Source organism: Lactuca saligna, chromosome 7 (assembly GCF_052625555.1).
Source record: "Lactuca saligna cultivar CGN05327 chromosome 7, ASM5262555v1, whole genome shotgun sequence".
NCBI lineage: Eukaryota > Viridiplantae > Streptophyta > Magnoliopsida > Asterales > Asteraceae > Lactuca > Lactuca saligna.
In genome coordinates, this window is record NC_136423.1 from 152,339,372 (window position 1) to 152,360,547 (window position 21,176).

The window sequence follows — 21,176 nt, forward strand, 5'->3', positions numbered from 1 at the left end:
TCAGCCTTGGGGGTGTAGATGAAGCATGTTTGTCTTAAACCCGAGTATGGAGTGTTTTGGGCCTAGATCTCCTTAGCTACACGTAAAGTTTACAACTTTACGTGAGGAATAGGCCTTAGAAGAGTGGATCTACAGTTTGGAGTCCCTACATGACTCAAAAAGCCTCTGAATGCATGAAGGACTGAATAGACTCGGCGAGTCCTTCGAGTGGACTCGGCGAGTAGTATGAAGATTGGGAGGAACTCGACGAGTCGGATGAACAAATCGGCGAGTCTGTTGAAGATTGCCTTGGACTCGGTGAGTGTGTTCTTAGACTCGGCGAGTCAAGTCGCAAAACCCCAAACCCTTCAAGTTAAGACTCGAATCAGTAAGTTGAGTGGGGACTCAGTGAGTTGGTCAGGTTAGGACTCGAAAATCGATAGACTCGGCGAGTCGAGTCGCGAATGGAAGAACTCTGAGCATATGAACTCGGTGAGTCAGTAGGCAGACTCGATGAGTAGGGTTGACCTGGAAGGTCGAATTTGACCAGGACTTTGACTTTGACCAGACTTGACTTAGTTGACTTTCGGAGGACAGTTTGACAAAGTGTTATATTGGTATTGATAGCTCGGGGAGCTACTGGGGATGCAGTTCAGAAGAGTTGTCGGGCAGCAGCAGAGGGGTTCAGCAAGTTCAGCAAGTGCAAGTGAGTTTCTATTTGTGTGAATGGGTCTAAGGCCACAATGCCGCCCGGTCCATGTAGTTATGAGTGGAAGACCCAGGGGTTATCCCTAGGCACAGTATGCTAGTATGATATTCAGGATGAGGTCCAATGATAGCGGGCGAGTGCCCAAGGAGTGGTTTATGTGATAGTTTATACTTGTTGTCTATGTGATAGTTGTATGTACCTGGTAGGGAGGTGAGTGTGAGAGAGGTCTCGTATCTCACCAATGGCAGAATGTGGATGGTGTTCCACATCTCATTAGCAGCAGATCAAGGGTGAGGCCCAAGTTAGGGAAAGCGTGAGTGTGGGTTGCGCCTATAACTCACTACCAGTAGGAGCATGGATGGGGTTTCATGACTCATTAGTAGCAAGACAAGGGCGAGGCCCAAGGTAGGCGAGCCCTCAGGACATGATTTATTATGTTAGAAAGCGGGGCCCAGTGACAAGCGAGGCCTAAGTGAAACAGATTTGTATCCGAGTGGGGCTCGAAGCCAGGCGGGGCCTGGAGCGGCGGGGCCATTGTAGCGGGCAAGGCCCGAGGTAGGGGCGAGGCCCAGAATAGCGGGTGTGGCCCAGTATGTGCAGTATGTGGTTATGCATGGTATGTGGTAGGTTGGGGAACTTACTAAGCTTCGTGCTTACGGTTTTTAGTTTTGGTTTCAGGTACTTCCGGTAGCGGAGGGAAGAGCTCGGGGTGATCGCATGGCACACACCATAGATTAGACACCTTGGGAATGTTTTACTCTGATAATGAACATATGTTTTGGAAATTAATACTCTGATTATGTTTTGGATTGATGATTATGCTTTAAGTAATGTTTTATTAAAAGAAATTTTTAGTCTTGAATTTTGGGATGTTACAAGTTCAAAAAAAAAAATAGTATCGCATTCGTATAAAAATAATAATACAACCTTACATGATATACTAAAATTGTTAATAACATTGCATTGATAGCGATAAATTAACAATTTAAACGTAACATCCAGACTTTTTTAATGCATTAATTTGTGTTTATCTTTGATATTTATGGAGTGACTTGGCTAGTTGTGAGTCCAACTCGTCGAGTCGGGTCGGGTTGGCCACGTGGAATTAATGAGTGGACTCGACGAGTCAGAGAGCTGACTCACCGAGTAGGTCCTGAGCAGAGAAACCCTAATTTCCCAGAGTTAGGGTTTATATAAGGAAACTTATAGCCTTATTTGTGGCTCACCTTCACTGAGAGTAAACCCTAACGTCCTTTTGGAGCTAGAGAGTGTGAAAGGAGCTAATTTTGGGGTCTTGTGGTACATCTCTTTGTCATCAAGGAACAAGAAGGGGGCCAGTGGATCAGTGTTATTTCATCCAAGAGCTTCTGGAGGAGGTAAAAAGTTCCTACCTTTCTCCTGTGGTGATTAGATCTCATGTTTTAACGCTGAGGGCTTTCTATCACCTTTTTTTGTTGAGATATGAGTAAATGGAGTCCCTTTCTAGGTCTAGACTTCATATTTGGACCTTGTGAGATCCAGAGGGTCCAAAGGCTCAAGCTTTATTCAGTCACTAAAAGAGTTATTGTGTTTTGGTGCCTTGTTGGAGCATGTATTGGCATTATGAGCCTTATATGCCATGTTTGAACGTAAAGCTTACAACTTTTCGTGACAATCGACCCTTAAAATGGTAGATCTAGTGTTTAGAGTGATAGATTTGCCGTAAATAGTTTGAATGAGGAATCTGATCGAAGGGACTCGCCGAGTCCACGACCTGACTCGACGAGTCGGTGAGGGTTTGTCCCGATGGGTTTGATTGCGTGATAACTCGGCAAGATGAGGGTTAACTCGACGAGTTAAGCTGGACTTCCTTGAGAATTCTGAGGAAACAAGGGGACTCGACGAGTCGCAAGAGTGCACTCGACGAGTCGGGTCAAACATGGGCTGTTGACTCGAGTTTGACTTTTGTTGACTTTAGGGTTGGGTCAATCATGGGTAATAGAGACCATGGAGGGGTAAAATGATATTTTATCCACTTCAAGAGTTAGACAGATGGTGAAAATTGTATTGTTCTCTCCTTTTACTGGTGGTATAATGCTGGTAGTAGCCGTGTCGAAAATATCCGATATCCGAATTACTCATCAGATTTTTTCGACGGGTAAATCGGGTATCGGGTTGATTTTTTCGGGTATTCCGGTAACCTGACTTGTATCATGTCAATGTCATGATGACATATCGTTAAAGAGTACAAATACAAAAAATGGAAATACATGATTGAGAAATAATACACGTAAAGTTGGTAGTTAAGGGTGAGTGGGATGGAACAATCAACCTCATTATATGCACGTTTTTAAATATTAATGTAAACGTGTCCTATTTTCCACTTGTCATCGTGATATTGTACTTTACCATCATCTTTTAATAATTTATCTAATATTTTAGACAAATAATATAGCGTAAGAAGGTCTTGTGAGTTTAATGGTTCAGTGCATGTCCAGATTGACTTGAAACTGCCAGCAAAGATGGTTATATATCACAATCACTATGCTGAACCAAAAAGTATTTGTTAATTTAAGAATAAATTACAGATATGGTCCTGTGGTTTTATCAAATTTGTAATTTTGGTCTTTAGGTTTAAATTTTGATATGTTATATTCTTATGGTTTGTAAATATTACACTGGAGTCTTTACTTCATATAAAAAATACCTAAAATATCATTTCTTTCTTTTGTCATTTTCTTATATATATATATATATATATATATATATATATATATATATATATATATATATATATATATATATATATATATATATATATAAAAGCTCTTAATGCGTCGTGGTTTTAAATGAAAAAAACTCACTAAGTCCCTTATTTTTACTATGGAATTTACGGTTCCTATTTTACTCTAAGATACTCCGTTATTTTTCTCTCTTTTTATAATCGCTTCGCAAGGTCATCTTCTTCTCTCTATTTGTTTAATGGCAGAATCAGGTAAACACACCCTCTGTCTTTTTTTTAGACGCAATCAATAAACGTATTTTATTTCTGATTTAGAGTTTGTATTTTGTGTGAACATAGTTAGCTTATGGTGCTACGTTTTATCTTTCTTGAATAATTATGGGTATTTGAATTGACTATCCTTGATACGTAAGTATCGTAACAACTCTTGAATAATTAGTAAATTAAAGGCCTACAAATTATATACTAATAAAACGTATGTGAAGTTCTCTTAAATTTTGAGTAGCTTGAGGCTACCTGACAGTAGGCATAATGGCCACGTTTTATTTATTTTCAATTTTGATTTTGTGCTTCTCAAAGTAAAACATAAGTTAAGTAATATTATAGAGCGGCATACATTAATATGAAACTAAAAACTGAAATATATATATATATATATATATATATATATATATATATATATATATATATATATATATATATATATATATATATATATATATATATATATAAAAGTTCAGGTTCATTTGAGACCATTCTAATTTTGTGAGACCGTGAGACCAAATCTAAAAATAATTTTAAAATACAAAATAAATGGAAAAATCCAAAAATTCTTTTTTTAAATATTATTTTCGGAACTTGAATTAACTAAAAAATATATATAAAAAAATTAAAAAAAATTCCGTTTTTTTTTTTTTGAAAAATACGTGAAATATTCTAAACAGAATATTACACTGACATATTCTAACAAATAATTTTAAAATGCAAAATAAATGGAAAAATCTAAAAATTCTTTTTTTAAATATTATTTTCGGAACTTGAATTAATTAAAAAAATTAAAAAAAAATTAAAAAAATTCTATTTTTTTTGAAAAATACGTGAAATATTCTAAATAGAATATTCCACTGTACATATTTTAAAAATAATTTTAAAATGCAAAATAAATGGAAAAATTAAAAAATTCTTTTTTTAAATATTATTTTTGGAACATGAATTAACTAAAAAAATATAAAATAAATAAAAAATAAATAAAAAAAATAAAAAAAATACGTCTCACGGTCTCACAAAATATAGGTGGTCTCAAATGAACCTAACCCTATATATATATATATATATATATATATATATATATATATATATATATATATATATATATATATATATATATATATGATTGTAATACATTTGGTAAAATTCGGAATAATATGCGTGATTACATTGGCAGTCGGTGATAATTATGCATTTTCAGGTTAAATGTTCCCTATTTTCAATCAACATCAATCTTCATTCCTTCTCAATTGCAAAAACCATCATAATATAATGCTTAATTGTTTGATTTTTTTGAATGTGTAATTGAAATACATGTATTATTTTCTTGGTATAGCGCAGCCATAGGATAATGAATACATAAATCCAAATAGAGGATCAACCTTCCGGAACACATAAAACTGAAGATATGTACACAAATGATTATTTGAAATCAACACTTGAATTTGAGACAACGGATGGTAAGGGTGTGAACCATGGATGTGACGAAGATGAAGATATTGAAGTAAGTATTATGGGGAAGGTTTTTAATACACCTAATGATGCATATACATTTTATAACTAATTTGCCTTTGTACATGGATTTGGTATACACATTCATTGGAACTATAAAAATAAGACAACCAATGTTCCTTATCGGAAGATATATGTGTGCAACAAGCAAGGTCATAAAAGTTTGAAAGGAACTATAAAAATACGAATCATTGCTTGACAACCAATATTCTTTATCGGAAGATATATGTATCGAAGAGATTTAAGGACCGGGTGTCAAGCAATGATTCGTATTTCAAAAAGAAAGGATGGGAAATGGTTTGTAGACATGTTTAATGATACACACAATCATGAGTTGAGCACTACACCAACAAAGGTAATGAAACATCGTTCTCATGGGAAGATACACCGCTCAATAGCATGTAAGTTTCTTATGGTTTAACTTGGTCAATCAGGGTTGAGGCCTTGTTAAGTCAGAAAGGTTGTAAATGCAATGAAAACTCCATATGAAGTTGATGTTACTTCAAAACAATGTGTGGATGTTTTATCAGAGCAACGAAAACAATACAAAGGCAAAGAGTTTTATGGTCTTATTAAACATTTCCAAGGTAAAGCATTACTAGATAATAGCCACTATTTTGCCATGGATTTGTTTGATGATGGGTGCCCTAGAAATGTTTTTTGGGCTGATGGAAGATCAAGGGACGTGTATATTAAATTTGGAGATGTTGTTATTTTGATGTTACATACATGACAAATAAGTTTAAGATGCCATTTGCTCCATTTATTGGGATAAATCATCATGGTCAATCTATACTCTTTGGTGGCGCATTGCTAGAAAATGAGAAGGAAGAAACTTTCTAGTGGCTATTTGAGCATTTTTTTTAAATGTATGTTTAGCAAATATCCAGTGGCAATGATAACAGATCAAGATAAAGCCATGGATAATGCAATCAAGAAAGTGTTTCCAAACACTCGGCGTCGCTTTTGTGCATGGCACATTAAGAAGCATGAATTCAAACATCTTCGGCCACTTGTATCCCATTGTAGTGATTTTCAAGAGTCATATAGACAATGGGTAAAAAGTGATACGATTGAAGAATTTGAAACCAATTGGGAAGTTATACGTGTTAAGTATAACCTCGAAACTAATAGTTGGATAATAGAGATGTATAAGCAACGAATGCATTGGGCTAAAGCCTTCTTGAAGGACGTTTTCTTTGCCGGCATGACTACAAGTGGATGAAGTGAGAGCATTCATTCGTTTTTTGATGGTTTTGTTAACTCCAAGACCATGTTGAATGAATTTGCACTTCAGTATGATAAAGCAATTGAAACTCGAAGGACTGCCGAAGAAGATGGAGATTTCAAAACTATGATCTTCAAACCAGTTCTTTCTTCTATTCATCCAACTGAAGAAAACGCCGGTCAATTTTATACTAGAAAGATGTTTGATGTTTTCAAGAAATAATGGATAGAAGTTGTTAACAATTTAACTCATGAGACATTAAGCAAAAACACAGAAGAAATCAGATATCGGGTTGGGCAAGTAAATGTCGATAAAAACCATTGGCGAATTGTTATCTTTTATTTCTTGAATCAAGTTGTCAAATGTTCATGTGCTAAGTATGAAACATATGTGATATTATGCAAGCAAAGCCTTTATGTGATGAAGTGGAATGTTCAAACCCTTCCTAATCACTATATTCTGCCTAGGTGGACGCTTGATGCTAGATACAAGGTGGGCAGAGGTAGCATTGGACTTGAAGAAATAAATGATGAAAATGAAGTTAGTGCCTTAACTTTATGGTGTGATCGTTCGAATAGTACTAAAGCAATTAAAGAGGCAAGTGACTCCCCTTCAGAGATAAAAAGATTCAATACTTTTTGTAAAAAGTTTTTAGAAGATCAAATTATCCAAAAAAAGGTTGAAGCACATGAGAATGCATCTCAAGATTATTGTTTTGGAAGTTCTCAAGTTGATATGATACCTCAAATATCTGTCAGGGACCCTCTTCTTCCAACTAATACGAAATGGCATCCTAAAAATGCAACTAGAATTAAGTCTTCCTTAGAAATGATGAAAAAAAGAACATGCTCTTACTGCCAAGGAATGGGCCATTATACCACTAGTTATCCAAAAAGAAAGGTAATTATACTTAATTTTATTTTTCATGATTTTCCTAATCTCACACTTATATTATTTTATATCAGGTCGATGAATCGTTACATGAAAAACAGTGATGAGATGTGTAAGCTTTGTTGGTCTCCAAAATTTTAAAGTAAATTTTAATATTAATGTATTGCTGATGTTCAAACTATTGGTAGTTTAATAGTACGTGTTTTCAAAGAGAATTTATTCTTATATAATCAAACAATACATTGATATTGCATCAGGTTCTCAGGTTTCAGGGTTCTGGATTATGGTTCTTCAATTGTGTGTCTTCAGTTATCACGGGTTGGTGCTCGTTGAATTGAAGAGTGTGATAGATGTTTACAAATTACGATTTTTAACCATTTTTTTTGTCTTAGAGAGAGCTTACATATTTTTCGGTTAATTTATGCAACTTTTGTGTCTGTATTCATCTACTTGCAGCTTTTAAAGATAAAGAATTAACGGATATATGTTCACGAGATAGACATCAAATGATTAGAGTTTTTGTATCTGATGGTTTATTATATGTTGGTATTTTTACTTTTTCAAACTTTATAAATGATATTAGACAACCAACCAATATAGCTTATGAAAATTGATCATTTCACACATACATGTTTTTTGTTATGTGATTATACACACACCATGTTATTTTCATGCTTACAATTATTTTAGAGAATGAAAGGAAAAAGAACTAAACGGTTGTAAATATTGCAAAAATGTAACTTGAATATATATTGGATTTCACAAATTTGTAATTGGCATTAAAATGTGAAAAAGTCATACAATGAAGAGAGTTGTATACATGTTATCCTAACTAAAAAAATTTCACTAATTAAATTTTCAAGCAAAGTACATAAATATTTTTGCTAGATATTCATCCGAAATGATTGCATATGTGACAAGTGGGTGAGTTCACTCTAATCTTTGATATACATTATATCTTTCTTGGTTTGTCTGGATTCGTTCCTTGTGCATTTATTATGAATCTTGGAATTCTCCAATCATTTGTGTGAGCCTTTCTTTCAATATATTCTTCAGGGCTACTCACTGTTGAGTTTTTGAATATGTTAAGAAGTCACCACACACAACAGTAATGAACCTGGTGTTAAAAATAAGCGCCATGAATTTGAGTAGACAACTATTACCTTGTAACATTCACTTAGACATTTCATTGAACACCTTTAGGGCACAACCAAATCATCACAGTTTATCAAATGTCAGCAATAAAATCAATACTTAAATTCACCAACATCAAATAGTATTTAAAAAAAAGATGCCTTCAACACCATTACTAAATCCCATTTCAAAATTGCGCTACTATACTAGGCTTATAATGAGAGTACCACAATGCTCATTTTTTCGATCGAAGTCGGCATCAACATAATGAATCAACACAATAAGTTTAAAAATGGAGAAGAATCAAGAACAGGGAAACAATCATTTAATGTATGCCGCTCTATAATATTACTTAACTTATGCTTTACTTTGATAAACATTAAGTTACCCTTTGCCTACCTTGTTACATCAAGCTAGTGTGCCGGTTAACCACACACGCTCCACTAACCGACTTAAGCGAAGTGTAAAGTGCAATTTCATGAATTAGCACCAAATTTACATTTTCCTATGTAACTAAGATCGGGTATTACTAAGAGTTTAGTTACCTAGTATTTATCATTAATAATTTTAATGAAGGGAGAATTATAGTCCTTGTCATACCTATTCGGCTAACGACCCTCCACCAGTCAAGGAAGCGGTGGGTAAGAGTGCACACCCATTAAACTACCATTTTATAGGCAGTAACCTTATACCCCCTTATAGACTGGCTTCGTGAATGAGGCCTACTAATAGTAAGACGACTTGCTCTTATACATATATATATATATATATATATATATATATATATATATATATATATATATATATATATATATATATATATATATATTACCTTATAATATTGTAAAGTATAAGGGTTGAATTTTAACTTTTAAAATTCTAAGGGCTTAACTAGGAATTCAAGTATTCATGGGAAAACTTTACAAATTCCAAAACTTGAGGGCAAGTTTTGAAACTGTTCAAAACTTTTAGATTTTCATAACTTATGAATTTAATTAAAGTTTTAAAAAACTTTTAATGAAGAGACTCTTGGACATCCATAACTTGAGGACAAGATATGGAGCCATAAAAACTATTTATAAGAAAATACTCTTCATTTTTGTAACCTAAGACATTTTTATGAGTTTTAAAATTCATAAATGTGTCTTTTCATATAACTTGAGGACAAGTTACAAAAACACATTTTATGAAAAAAAAATTAGATTAATTTGGATTGAAAACAACTAAAACACAATTTTTTCATTAATCTAAACTAACTCATAAATAAAGGAAACATAAAACTTTTAGTAATCCATAACTTGAGAACAAATTATGGACTCCATTAAAATACATTTAGATCAAGAATTAACTAACAAACAATTTTGTAAATAATTACTATGATCTATCAAAACTCATAAGCATGAACAATCCATATCACCAATTTCAAGAATTACATCAACATGAATAAAACTTGAAATTTTGATTTTAACCTTGAAATTGGATTACTATAATCATTACCACTTTAAAAACACGTTTTACAAGTCCAAAACAGCTTAAGGTAATGATTCTCAACCAATTCCAGCTTTAAAACTCGAAGATATGCTGTCAGGGGTCCAACTCGTCGAATGTACAAACCAACTCGGCGAGTTGGATGATTTTTGTCTTGGACTCGTCGAGTCCCTTCATGGACTACGCGAGTCTGCTGTCCAGACAACATCAAAACTTCGTATTTCAGTCAATTTTTGCAAGTATAACAAGAAAACAAGCCTAGGCTCTATAACAACTGTTGGGATATGAGCATTCTAACAATCCTAAGTGTACATGCAACCCTAAATACCTTTGATCTATGTTTTCTCTATTATACATGCAAATATGAATATTCCAAGGTATTACTCTATCTAGCATACAATCTTTTGATACTTGGATAATATAACAAATTAGAATACATACCTTGTTGATGTAGCTTGTCTTCATGAAGCTTGAGTACCTAGTGCCCCAAGTGTGACACCTCAAATGGTTCAAACAACATCAAATGCACATGGAATAACTTAGACAGAAATGATACACTTCATGAAAATCAGCTAGCCCTTTCTATCACACATAGTGGCCGATTTTTTCCCAAGAATATGATATTTATATAGTGTCACAATTAGAGTAAACCCTTATTATCATGGCTTTCCATTTCCTTGGATCCATGGGTTCAAATATACCATGGAGCATCAATGGATCATCCTATAGGTTTTAGCCCAACTTGATAATCCATGAAGTCTTAGCCCACTATAAAAGCATGGATGATTTACACAATCAACCCATATATTTAATTAGTCTTCTTTTGATCACTTAAAAATTCTTGATCAATACTAATTAAATAATCTTTTTAATATATTAGAACTTATAATCTATTAATAAACCTTCAGTGTTATTTCTATCACTTTTAGTCTATCCAAATGCATGATGCCATACAACCCAAATGGACCATGCTGAGTCGGGTCAAGTACATACCAAATATAGTTATGAACATAGACACTAATCCAACACTCTCTGCATGAGGACCGCTCCCAAGCCTGTGATGGATGTATCACAGAACACCACAAAATCCCCAAATCCCTTTGGGAGAGTCAAAACTGGAGCCTCGCACAAACGCTGACGGAGGGTCTCAAACGCCCTCTGCTTCTTAGGGCCCCACCTGAAATCCACCCCTTCCTCATCAGCGAGTTAGGGGTACTGCAATCTTGGATGTTGGGATTAAAACCCTAATTGAGATTTGATGAACAAGATGTGGAAAATAAGAACAAACACAAATATGAAGATTAGATCGAATGATCACTCGATTTATTGAATGTGAGGAACAAATTACACTTAATAAATAAGAATCTAACTCTACAAGAAACCTCACAACGTGGCGGCTACATTTTGCCTAACTCTTAACCCTAATAATGAATAATACATGACTATTTATTGGGAAAAGACAAGTCTTGGGCTTTTAGCCTAGAATTCATCAAAGGGGCCCATTGCCGTCATCCATGGAGTGCTTTGAAACCCTAAAATCTCCCTCTCAAAGTATGGAATGGATGACAATGCTTTAACTTCCGAAACAAGCGTCTAGCGAATAAAGAGATCTACAACGAGGAATATATGAAGCAATCCACGAATCTTGATTCTTCAATAGTCTTCAATCACGGGCTCTACGATATATAAATTAAGAACTGAAGTAATATCTTTAAACTTCATTTTCGAATGTAATCCCAAAGAATCTTCATGAAAACCAAACCCACCATAAAAACCCATTCCAGAACAAAGAAACTGAATCACTTCTTGTCTTTGAAGACCTCCCCCTCAAAGTCACAATGATCTTCAAATAAGCTAATGATATAAGCCATCAAAAAATATAATGTAACAACCCAAACTTTAAGATTCGTAACGCCACTTGATCGAGAAAATACAAGAAGTCGGAGATATAACAAGTCCTTAGCAGAGCTTGATAAAGAACTTCCGCTGTAAAGGATACTTCTCTGTAAAAGCTTTAGCAGAGCTCGATGAAGAACTTCCACCATAAAAGCTACCTTCATAATTCTACCACAAGCTTTATTAAAAATCTTCAACTTTGAAAAGTCACAAATCCAAATTTCGAATGGCAATACCAAATTCTCCCCCGATTTATAATCAAAAACATGATTATAAAGCCTTCAAATGTTCATGAGAATGATCTTGAATGGATAAAAATTTACTAAGCTCCCCCGTGACACAATGATATAAACGATGAAGTATAAAATCCGAAAAAGTCGTGAAAATTTGACGTTATCACGAAAAACGACTTTCCGAACCGCCAAGACTTGATGGAATCCATAATTTTCTATTCTCAAAAAAATATGAGCGTTGAAATAACCAAAACTGTTCACCGGCCCTCAAAATAGTAAACTTTTCTGAATATTGGGCCGAAACTGTCATTTGCTGAAAGACAGGGGCAGGAATGGTAATTCTGCATCAATATACCCCTTTATTTGTAACACTTTCTGGGATTGGTCCAAAAATATGAAACTGTGAAAACAAAAGGGACCAAAAATGCCAATTCGCTGGAGTTATAGGGACCAAATATGAAACATTAAAGCATCATCTCCCTATTTATACTCCTGATAAAGGGGATGCAACGACTGGAATAAATGCAAGACCCCAAAATTAATACCGTGAATCATACTTTCGTTCCGTGTACTAGGATCACTTGAGAGATGTGAGATGCGAATCGACGATTCGTTCCAAGTACACCATAAGGGGATCTCCACAAACACGAAACCAGGTTTGTTCCAAGCTTCATGAAGCGAATCCGATTCCATCATCTATCGCTTCAATTCAACAGACCATAAGCGAAATGTGAATCATCACGCAAAACCAGGTTCGCTTTCGGTCCTCCCTTCTTTCGTTCCAAGCATAAACACATGAACCCAAGTTCGTTCCAGGTTCATTGAACTGAAACCATGTTCGGTCCGAGCACAGGTTCGGTCCAAGTGCATCAGCTTTATCCCAAGGCGTATCTCCATTCTTTCGTTACAAGAGCTAACAAACGAACCCAATCATAGGTTCGCTTCCGATCGCAGGTAAGGATTTCACACCGATCTTGACTTTTCTGTTGACCAATGTACGTCCCAATTGAGATTGATTCGTTTGCAGATCATGAAACACCCATATCACAATCAATTTCGTTCGTTTGTAGGTAAGATTGCGAATCAACATCATTGGATCGATGTAATTAAGCCTCTATTAAGAGACCTGCTTGGCCAAGCGAACCGGACGTCAAGCCAAATCACGATTCAAGATCTGACAAGGACCACAAATTTCCTTTGTTCCAATTTTATATTCCATCAATCTGATTCCAAGACCCATTACAGTTCCGATTTTGCCCTAATTTTGACTTTCTATGATTTGACCCTCCAAATTGAAATACACTGCCGTTCATCCATTCATCATCAGACCACGTGATTGGCATACCATGTTCATATGTTCTTCAACGGTTCATCTCAAGTGTCATAATTTCCATTTAACAAACACCCAATCAAGATGCGGAACAGATTAAGCAAATTGATTCAAACATCTTGATCAAATAAAATCAAGATCAATTTTGAGAATGAAACTGTTTTGAAACTATGACTCAAGAATAGAAATCGATAACAAATGATTAAATAGAGTCGAGACATGAATTCAATCTGAATATGAGAATGAGTTGGGAAATCACGATACAACATTCACAATTGAGATGTGTCGATGCGTGCATCAAAATCTGCGATGACAAGGAACAAGTCAAGGGCTTAAACCAATAAACTCGTTTGAATAAAAATCAAATGCAATTGGGCCACTATTGACGGAATAAACGCTTTTTAGATCCAAAACAAAATACCATGAATACAATGAACAGGAACATGATTATGTGGGCTAAAACATGGATCGATAGAAATTTAATGAATCAAAGGACTTTAATCGTAAACCAATCAGATTCATATATATATATATATATATATATATATATATATATATATATATATATATATATATATATATATATATATATATATATATATATATATATATATGAATTAAATGAGAATCAGATTGGAATTACCATGATGAACAGTAACAAAATATATAGATCTCTATGAACAGTAGATCGAACAAAAAAACTTGATTCCATACCGCCAAAACACCAACAATCTTCAATAACTCGTGCAAAAAATCATCAAATCAAGAACCGATACGTCAAAAATCAATAGATCTTCAAAGTCCCGCTCTGATACCACTTGTTGGGATTAAAACCCTAATTGAAATTTGATGAACAAGATGTGGAATTTTAGAACAAACACAAAGATGAAGATTAGGTCGAATGATCACTCAATTTATTGAATGTGAGGAACAAATTACACTTAAGAAATAAGAATCTAACTCTACAAGAAACCTCACAACGTGGCGCCTACATTTTGCCTAACTCTTAACCCTTATAATGAATAATACATGACTATTTATAGGGAAAAGACAAGTCTTGGGCTTTTAACCTAGAATTTATCAAAGGGGTCCATTGCCATCATCCATGGAGTGCTTTGAAACCCTACATTGGAGAAATCCTGAATGAATCTCCGGTAGTACCCTGTTAATCCCAGAAAACTCTTGATATCTGAGGGAGATTTTGGAACCTCCCACTTCATGACTGTCTTGATTTTGGCCTGGTCGACCAAAATCCTTTCCTGGTTAACGAGATGCCCAAGGAACTAGACCTCTCATAACCAAAACTCATACTTCGAGAACTTAGCATACAACCGTTCTCGTCTTAACACTCCCAATAACTCCCTGAGGTGCTCCTCGTGCTGCTCTCGAGTCTTGGAATATTCCAAGATATCATCAATATACACTATGACCGATCGATCAAATATCGGTTTGCAGACTCGATTCATCAGGTCCATGAATACTACTGGTGCGTTGGTAAGCCCAAACGGCATCACTACGAACTCGTAATGAACATAACGAGTCCGAAACACGGTCTTCTCCACGTCCTCTATGACCCTGACCTGATGATACCCTGACCTCAAATCTAGATTGGAGAACCAAGATACACCCTATAACTGATCAAAGAGATCATCTATCCTTGGGAGTGGATAATGGTTCTTCACCGTCAACTTGTGCAACTCCCTATAATCAATGCACATCCGGTGCAAACCGTCCTTCTTCCTGACGAAGAGGATCGGTGCTCCCTATGGAGAACTGCTAGGTCGAATGAACTGCTTGCCCAGTAGGTCCTGCAGCTGTGATGACAGATCCTGTATCTCAGGTGGCACCAACTGGTACAGTGCCTTGGCGATAGGGGCCACACCCAGCACCAAGTCGATTCGAAACTTGACCCGCCTCTCCGGAGGTATCCCTGGGAACTCCTCTAAAAACACATCAGCAAACTCCCTGACTAGTGGAACCTTTAAAACTTAAATCAGATCCCTGGCTCGCGTATCCACCACATACGCCAGATAACCCGCACACCTGTGCTGAATATACAGCCGAGCCCTGGTAGCTGAACAGAACCTTGATCCCACTCTGGTTCCATCGCCATATACAATCAATTCTCCCCCACTTGGGGTTCGCACTACCACTCGCTGGCCCTCGCAATCTATCATGGCACCAAATCGACTAAGCCAATCCATCCCCAAGATCACGCATACTTCCCAAATGAGAATTGGAATCAAATCTATCAGAAAGGACACTTCGAAGATCTCCAACTCGCATCCTCGGTAGACCGAAGAAGCAAATACTCCATGTTCGTTGGCCATAGAGACTCACAATGGACACTCTAGCTCGCCCACTGGCACACTGAACTCCCTACTAAATGTCTGAGATACGAAACACCAACTCGCCCCCAAGTTAAATAAAACCAATACAGGCAAGGAGCTCACTAAAAATGTACCTAAACACAGGTACAATCGACAAGCATAACACGTATATAATAAGTGAGATAAAGGATAGGAACATACCAGCAAGCACATTCGGTGCTGCCCTGGCCTCCTCGGCTACAAGCTGGAAGACACGCCCCTGAGCCTTTGGAGGCTCTGCCTTAACTGGCCTCCTATCTGAAATCCTCAATGTAGCCAGTGCTGAAGCCTGCGTCAACTTGGCGGCTAGAAGAGGATGTTGGGCCTTCATATGGCCCACCTGCTCACAATGATAACAAAGTCTGACTCCGGAAGCCGGAGTCTGCTGCCTGTAATCCCTGGCCAGATGGCCCTGCTTGCCACATTAATGGCACCCACTCCCAAATCGGCACGTACCTGAATAAGCCTTTCCGTACTTTCCACAACTGTGGAATGGATGTCCCCCAATCCTGGTATTAGCGGTCTTAGACTGCTTCAGGACCGGCTACGACTGTGTCGACACCTGCCGCTGCTCCCTTAACTGCAGCTCAATCTCCAACTCACGCCGCCTTGCGGCCTCCTGTAGCTCTAGTAGAGTATCACATCGTTGGGTAGACACAAACTATCATATGTCAGTCTTGAGCATGCTTAGATAATGAGTCATCTGAGCCTGCTCGGAAGCAAACTATGGGCATAACATCGCCTTCTCTGTGAACATACGGGTGATCTTCGTCACCGGCACCCCCATCCTGTCTCAAACTCAAAAACTCCTGAGCCAATCATTCCCGCTCAACCCGCGGAATGTATCAGGTGCGGAACATATCTCGGAACTCCTCCCAAGTAACAGCAACTCTCTGATCATCAGTGTATGACCCTATCATCAACCTCCACCAGTCCTTGGCTCTGGACCTAAACAGGTTCAGAGTACACCTGACCTTCTAGTCAGTAGGACATGACCAAGTAAAGAAACATCCCTCCACATCGAATACCCACCTCATAGCCTTAATGGGGTCCTAATCCCTATCAAAAGTAGGGGCTTTGTGTTAACGAAGTCCCTGTACTGGGAGCCCCGACTGGCTCCTCCTCATCCTCTTATCGTTGTTACAGCTGATGCAGTTGTAGCAGCAGCCGTCTCCGCAAGGGTTGCGTATCTGTCATCGAAGTACTCCATCATAGAGGTCTTGATTGACCCAAAGAACCCCAGAACTTGTCCCCGGATAACCTCGACCACCTCCTTGCGGATGATCTCCCTGACTCGATCCTCTATCAACACTGCCCCCTCCTGGCCGATAACCTCAAGCGCTGCAAAGGCCTCCTGATCGCCCTGCCCAAATCCCGATCTGGATCCAGACACAAAATTCCTCATAACCACCATACTGAAAATATAATAGGTAGATATCATACAATCCGCATAAATAACTGGGAACTAACTCCCCACTAAACCCTAGGGGTTGTGACTTCCTTGCTACGCATATGGGTCCTGTGCTTTCAGTAGTAATGGCTCAAAATACCTTCCACACCTACCCATATTTGACTCAAGTATCATCACAACACCCTAACACTATTCATGCATATGGAGGTCGCTCGACCTCACTCATCCATGAGACTTCCTGTAACACCGTAAAATTCAAAACAATTTTTCACATTTTTAAACACGTTTTACCAAACACATTTAACAACAAAATCCCATTTGTATGATAAATTTGGTTCACAAAATATTTCCCAAGATCAAAATACATAAAAATCCATGCGTGTGTACGAATCATGCTGGCGCCTTCCCGCGATCATCACTGGTACCTGAAACACATAACACATAACACTATAAGCATAAAGCTTAGTGAGTTCCCTAAAATACCATACATAACACATACTAGAGACTCGAGGCTATAACTTTGTGGGCCCGTGGGCCCTAACTCTGTGGACCCTCTGGTCCTAACTCTGTGAACCTTTCAGTTCTAACTCTGATATACTCATATATATACACATGATATAAACCACATAGAAACAATGCAGTACAACACATCACATAATAGCATACAATAACTCTGGCACATAACTCTAATTACCACTCTAGGTAAAGTATAGTGAGAAGACTCACTTCAGATGTCCCGGTAAATCACCAACTCGGTAGAAATATGATCTAGCCTCCGCCAAAACACATAAAGTAATACTCTCATAAATATAACTCTCAGAACTAGACTCCACTCTCTCTAGGCACCCTCAGAAGGGTAAAAGACCATTTTACCCCTCCTTTGGCTCAAAGGCCCTCATTGTTGACCAAACCCTAAAAGTCAACCAAAGTCAATGGTCAAACTTTGACCCGACTCGTCGAGTGCACTTGGGCAACTTGGCGAGTACACATGTGTCCACTTAACTCTTTAGTCCCATTTAATACATCGAGTCCCTCCCTTTACTCGACGAGTCCCAGGTAAAAATCGCGGGGCCACCCCGACTCAACTCGCCGAGTCACAAGAACAACTCGGTGAGTACATGCCATGCACAAACTCCATTGACCTCCTGAGGTCAGATCTGCTCCTCTAATCCATAGATATGGCCTTCCCAAGCATAATAATCACGTAAAGTCCAGACCTTGACACTCATATATCATCTAGATGGTTTCATTTGGTGATTTAGCCCTAAAAATGACATTCTAAGCTCATGACTCCCAAGATAATTCATAAAGCTCCAAGGGTTAATGTCTCTGGACCTCTTTGAGTCTAGATCCAAAGCATAAACTCGAGAAGGGACCAATTGCTCCACATAATCATCCTCAAAAGAGGTTAGAAAACCCTAACTCTAAGAATCAATACCAAGACTGAAGAAGGTCCGAATAAATACCTCAAGTTGAAGTCTCTGGACTCTGAAATCACTAGAATCACACCTCCTTCAGTCTCCTCTTGCTCTTGATCACCTTCTTCTTGCTAAACCAAAGATAGAAAGATCAAATATGGCTTCTCCTTCCTCCCAAACGATTTAGCTCACTTAGGGTGCTCTCAAGGGACTGGTAGCCGCAATAGGAGGCTATGAGTGCCCTTAAATAGGCTCCAACCCCGGGGGATTAGGGTTTCATTAAACAACGTGGAATCGCCGAGTCCACTAATGGACTCATCGAGTCCAAACACGAACCCGGATGATAATCCGTGACCCTACTCGGTGAGCCTAAGCATCAACTCGCCGACTTCCTTCACAAATTCCAAAAATAAAATATTAGAATAATATACCTGGGAATCCGGATGTTACACTTCCACCAACCCCTGTAGCACTAGTTTATGCTAACCATACATAACGTTGGAGCCTATAGACTTTCGAATATCGGATCCTACCCTAAGCTGTAATCAATAAGAACAAAACATTAGGCCAAATCAAACATTCTCGAGCTATAAGATCTTAATTATGTACAATCATCATACATACACAAGAAACTACATTAATGATGTCAATCTCATATAAGGAACGACCTAGGCTAGCAGGCATCATGTAATCATGCAACTCTATCATGCATTTCCTGAAATACCTAGCGTAGTACTAGCATGCTATTCTAACATATCACATAATCAAATAACTATATGGTATTTTAGGGTTCACTTACTGTCTCCAGCTGATCGTACACCTTGCATCCTCCTTTACTTATTTTGAAAACCATTTAAAACCATTTTGAAACTCTTTCCTCGATTTGAGACTGGATTCACACAAATGTTCCTCCAATTCACTCAAACCAAGGCTCTGACACCAACTTGTAACACCCATCAAAATCATGCCAAATTTCAACTTTTTCAAACATGTAAAACCATTTAACATTACATAGGTTGTTTTAAAAATAATAAATATCAGAGTATCCCAGTATCAAATCATAAAAATAGTAATAGCAGGAGGAGCAGTACGATCATGCCTTCACCTTCCTACGATCTCCAGAAGTACCTGAAACAAGAAACTGAAATTGTAAGCCCAAAAGCTTAGTGAGTTCCCCCAAAATACCCATACCCACGATAATACACATATAATCATAAACAACATATTATTGGTCCTGTCAACCATCGGGTTGGAATACCCTAGGCCCTTAACTAATCGGTTGGAATGCCAACATACTATGGGTCCAATCATCCTCAGGATGGAATACCCCCAGGCCTACAACCAATAGGTTGGAATACCCGCATACTATGAGTCCAATCATCCTCAGGATGAAATACTCACAACCCACAACCAACAGGTTGGAATGCCCATGTTTATTGTCTTTCACAAAAAGCAGATAAGCCTCAATCGCCAAACAAACATGTGCACATATAATAGATAATCACATAATAGTCTATAGACCAGTTTTTGGGATGTTGCTATGATTAGTGGTATGTTAGATCGGTTTGACTGTTATATGATACGAGCTAGCATATGATATCTATGTGCACATGTTTTTTTTTATTGGGGGTTGGGTTGAGGCGGTTGTGACAACCCGAAATTTCCATTTGTACGAACATTATCTATTCAATAGAAGCTAGTCCAGTTTCAGTGATTTTCAGACTTGTCCGAACAAGTTTGTGTGCATTAGGGTTTACGTTTTTGGATAAATCAAGAGAGTGGATGCTCCTGAAATTGTGAAGCTTGAACATTGTAAGTTTCATAATGATATAGTCCGACTTTCGGAATAAAAATATTTTCTGTCAAAATATTCTAGGACTATAAATAGATTTCTGAATTTAATTAATTCATTATTCACAATTCCAACTAGAGAAAAGCCAATTCTCTCTGACGGATCTTCGGGTTTTCATCCCGGATTGTGAGTCTACTTTCCTAAATGTGTTTCAATACTTGTTATATGCTTTATAACATCAATTACATGTCTAAACTGCAAGATCCGGGAGTTTACCGCCCAAGAACGTTCTTGGGGAGTAAACTCCAAAACGAAGCCTAAAGGCTTCCTAGTCCCGATTCCTTGTTAGACAACTTGTTTAGGGATTAAGGTATGGACATTTGAGACTAGACATCATTCAAGAAACACAAGTGATAGGAGTTTACGGCCAAGAAACTTTCTTGGGCCTAAACCCCTTTTTAAGGATCATAAATGCCCTAAATCATCCCCTAAAGCTTAAGGACTTTACCCTCTAATTCTTGTGCTTATTTTGGACACCAAAACACTTTAAAACCATAAGGTTTTAGGAGTTTATGGCCAAGGAAGGATCTTGGGCCGTAAACCCCTTTTTCAAGTGTTAAAGATGCCCTAAACACCCTAAAAGCCTTAAGACAATTTACCTTGACTACTTGGGACTTGGATGGGGAACAAATGACATCAAAATCACTCCTTAAAGGGAGTTTACGGCCAAGGAACATATCTTGGGCCGTAAACTCCAAGTGAAGGCACAAATGTGTGCCTCTTGTCCCATTTAGCCT

General features: G+C 37.4%; 1 long non-coding RNA gene across 1 annotated transcript; it reads left to right on the top strand.

Annotated features, from left to right (window-relative positions):
* The first annotated feature begins 12,585 nt into the window (after positions 1-12,585).
* On the top strand, positions 12,586-13,375 carry LOC145004154 (uncharacterized). Its single transcript, XR_013662290.1, has 2 exons — positions 12,586-13,013; positions 13,130-13,375. It is a non-coding gene; the product is annotated as an uncharacterized LOC145004154 (long non-coding RNA).
* Positions 13,376-21,176: the final 7,801 nt, after the last annotated feature.